At 38.8% G+C, this 4,254-nt stretch overlaps 1 long non-coding RNA gene across 1 annotated transcript in view; it reads left to right on the top strand.

The window, feature by feature from the left end:
• The window catches only part of LOC117129833, a 5,055-nt gene extending 801 nt beyond the window's left edge, over positions 1-4,254 (top strand). Inside the window, exons 1-2 of the long non-coding RNA XR_004453384.1 lie at positions 1-2,122; positions 2,235-4,254. The exon at positions 1-2,122 is cut by the window's left edge and continues 801 nt beyond it. This is a non-coding gene — a long non-coding RNA (uncharacterized LOC117129833). The remainder of the gene's footprint in view (positions 2,123-2,234) is intronic.

The raw sequence follows: 4,254 nt of genomic DNA, 5'->3' as shown, positions 1-4,254 counted from the left end.
ATGATTAAGGATTTATAAATTAGTGTTGCATGATTGAAAATGTAGATGATTGATAGGCTTTGTCTCTTGATCAAATATTGAATTGGTGTGGTGTTTACTTAGTGTAAACAATTAATAAATATTTATGAATGCTCATAGAGGTTTATTCCAAACCTTAGTACTTGTTCTCAAGTACTAATACATTGTATAATATTAAATATATAAGTATAAATCATGTGATGTCTTATTGTATACTCACTCTCCCGAAAGTTCCCGCATTACCATGAATTGTTCCTGCGATACAGAACAAGGTTACGAAGACACAATGATGGGGTCGCACCCTGGAGGCCGTGTAACTGCATGCAGCGTTTGATGTTTGATCTTGGAATATCTAATAGAGTTGATGGTTATATTTATTTCCCCGCTAGGCTCTGTAAGCCTATGTGGTTTTCCGGGTTTAGTATATATATATTATAAGTATGAGTTAGGGTGACGGGACTAGGCTAACTGAGTAAACTAGTTACTCATGACTCATTTGTGAAGCAGGTAACCAATGGGCGGGAGTCCTTACTCTAGGACAGGAAGGAACATCATTAACCAGCGGTAGTTTTATTATCCTTGCAAAGGCGTTTTGATATTTCTTATTTATAAGATTTTTTGACCGAAAACCTCGAGGTTAATTTATAACAAATTTTGTATGATGCTTTTGATTGATATATAAAGAATGTTTTTTGAAGTACAGGTTTCATATGATATTAGTCCTTGTCCGAACAAACTAACTATCAGATATTGTTTGTTGGGTTGAAAAGCCTAGAGTTATATCCGATAGGAGCGTTGGTGTTCTTTGGTTGTTCGTCTAAGGTAATCGGAAGTATTCTGAGAACCTCAGATCGACCATCGAGGAACATCGACCGTGTCATTTCCGGTCATCTACGATCAGGGGTGTCACAAAGGTGGTATCAGAGCATGGTTATAAAATGCCAGAATTGGACTTGTTTCAAATGTTATTTGAGTCAAAATGAGTCGCAAGGATAACTAGGATATGCTGGCTGGTTCCTTCATTTTAGGATAGATAGTCGTGGGTAGTTACCTAACAGTGATTTTTCATAGCAGAAGCACCGAGACAAGCTTGAACGGGTGGACCGTACTTACCGATGTTACAATCATCAGGCTCCAGTTTGCTACCCTCATGGTGGGGTTCACTGCCGTCCTGTTAGGAATCAGTAACCTCATGCCTTCCTGCCGTTCTTTTGAGTTCTGGTGGGGGATGCCAATTCCTTAGAGAGATATATGGGATAAAGTTGATACATTGAATACATCTCTGGACTCGTGTGTTATCGAGTCAAGGTGGGTGATGTTTGTGATCCGGTTCAGAGCGATTCGACAACACTTGATCACATAGATGCACTTATTATTCCAGTTTCTCAAGTGTAACCAACTCATGCTAAGATGTATAAGCACCAGAGCCATACAAACATGATTTCTTCAGCATTTGTTTCAAGCTTAGCATTAGAGAAAGAGATGGTTTGATTGTATTATACGATAATGGAAGCCCCAAAAGCATTCTGTTTATAACAAAATATCATGAAGCATACGATGCAAAGAAGAAGAAGTTGGGGCCACAAGATACTTAAGAAGGACTAAACCGTTTGAGGTATACTTTGGCTTGAGGTAGATTTGGGGTGCAACACTCAGAGCATAATATTGACGTGGCTGTTGTTCAGAAAATTACAAGAAGGATTTGCAGCTAGCTATTTGAAGATGAATGCGAGGAGTTGTTGGTCGAGAGTCAAGAATTACATCAGAGAGTTGAGATCGAGTTGGACAGATTTCAAGAGTTCAAGAAGTAGTATTTTCTACACAAGGTGGTTCAGGTCGAGTTAATCATATACAACAATTTCAGCATTGAGATACGTGGTCGAGTGAATTGGATTCATCGATTATGGTTTGAAGAATAAGCCAAAGATCATACGGAAAATCTTTGGGAACTTAGCCAAGAATTTTGGAGTATATAAAAGACCATGGAGTTTCAAAGCTCCGAGGAGATGTTAGAGTATGACGTGAATGTTAAAGAAGCTATTATTGCTGAAGAAGTTAACCAAGTCATGCAGACTGTTTATTTTCCAACCGGTGCAGATTAAAGGTCAGTATCAAGCAGTGACTTAAATTAGTCGTTGGGGTTGATTTTGGTTGTACATTTCATCAAATCAAGATTGAGGACTTTGAGCCGTTATGGTTGTGACTAGCAAGGACAGAATGGTCGTGATTGTCAAAGTGTGGGAAATCCTGGAATGTTTACATCATTCGCGCTTTGGTGGTTCTTGTGAAGAGTTAGGATTTTAGGTTACCTTTCCTCATGAAGTTACCCGATCTATGTTACCTATATCTAGGATAACACTTGTTGAACTTGTTCGCTTTTCCTTACCGTTAGTCCACATCCAAGTGTTAGGCTATTTGGGTAGAGCCTACACTTTATAGTTGCCTGGACCGTCAAAACCCCTGAAAGGTACAACCACGTGTTTGCTTCTTATCCCATTGTGTGTTGTGTGCATTTTAAAAATTTTATGAATGATTGAAATTAAAAAAAAAAAGTGAATTGTGATCAAGGTTTCGTAAGAGACCTTGCCTATGGATGGAATTTTCCGTCCATATTGTGTTTGATTCGAGAACCACACGTAGTTGTAGTTCCTGAGTAGTGTCATAGTTGTAAGTAGGATTCACTTTATTGAATTCAAGTACCCGTTCTTATTCTTGGAAGTACTGGCTGCCAGTTAAAATTTGTGGTATGACTTTCCCCATTCCATAGTACTTCCGTTAGAGTGCTATGTTTCTATCTAGAATGAGATTGGCTATCTAGTTACCGAGCTCAATTAGGATATTGAGGAAAGAATTTTTTTGGAAGAAGACTAGTCGCCAATGGCCTACAATGGTACTCTACCAAGTGGTTGAGCATCGCTCATATCAGTCTGGCAAGTTGAAAACCTTTTGGGAAAAAGGTGAAGAAGTGTACTCTAGTAACTTGATTGTTTAAAAAGTAAAAGATGAAAAGGTGCAGAGTAGAAGACAGACTGATAATCAAGAAAGATGAAGATGTGGTTAAGGCATTGAAAGGATGGTTGACATCTAAAAGTAACATGTTCAGTATTCTTGTTGAACCTGGATTCGCTGCAATAGACTAGGGATCTCACCAAGTGGTTCTTGCCGAGTTCTAGTAGTAGTTAGAAGAATACGAAGAGGGTCTCAGATAGATCAGAAGTGTAAAGAATACAGTACGTGAAATCGTTCTTGGAATGGGTGAGTGTGCGTATTTGAGAGTAGCATCCCTGGTCCGAATCATGTTGGTGTGATTGATCGTGCATGTTCTTGTTTGATTGTTGCACAGTTAAACAAGTTAACATTCACCAGACTGGAGATGTTACTTTCACGTATGGCATATCACCTAAAGTTCCAAATTTCATGTTGCTGTTATGGGAGAAAGCCAGATAGAAAATGTTGAGATGTGATAGTCTACAAAGACAAGATTGTTAGTAAAAGTATGCAGACCGCATATCACAAGAGTGTGCAGAGTAAAGAATTTGGTTATCGACCATGAGTTGTTTTGATATGGGCAGATTAAGATAAGGTCAGAGCTAATATCTAGAACTCTTTTAGAGACTGTTCAGTAAAGAGTGTACAGCTACGTTTTCAAAATTCGGGGACAAATTCTTTTAAGGGGGGGGGGGGGGGGGGAGAATGTAATAACCCTCACGAGCAGATAGAATTTTGGTCAAGAAAATGATTTAAGATCAGTTTGAAGATTGAACGATCGGAATTTAAATAAAAATCGACACGGTGAATTAGTCTCTCGACAGGGTTGTCTTTTGGTCGAAAAACCATCTCTTGATTGTTCTGGTCGAGTGTTAATTATTATTGTCGATTTTTATTCAGGCTGGGCGAGTTTATTCAGAGCAGGACGAGATTCGAATGATGAAAAATATTTAGAACAGTTCGAAAAATATCGACAAAACTCTTAAAATTATTTCTGAACAATCACATGCCTTTCACCTTCTAGCCTACTTGCTTCCTCAGTAATTAGGTCACATGAGATGAACCTACTTGCTTACCTGCTTGCTCATTAGAAGTCACATGCTGGTCAAAAGCTGTTTGCTTGAGCTGCTTGTATCTTTCTTCATGGAAGGGAAATGTTCAGCTGCTTGTGCTGCTTGGTGTGCTGAAGCATGTCACCAGCTGTCTAACCTCATCTTTGTCTTTTGTGGGAGAAAACCCTCATCTGAA

This window comes from Brassica rapa, unplaced genomic scaffold, assembly GCF_000309985.2.
Source record: "Brassica rapa cultivar Chiifu-401-42 unplaced genomic scaffold, CAAS_Brap_v3.01 Scaffold0190, whole genome shotgun sequence".
Taxonomy (NCBI): domain Eukaryota; kingdom Viridiplantae; phylum Streptophyta; class Magnoliopsida; order Brassicales; family Brassicaceae; genus Brassica; species Brassica rapa.
This window is presented reverse-complemented; position numbering and strand designations above follow the sequence as displayed.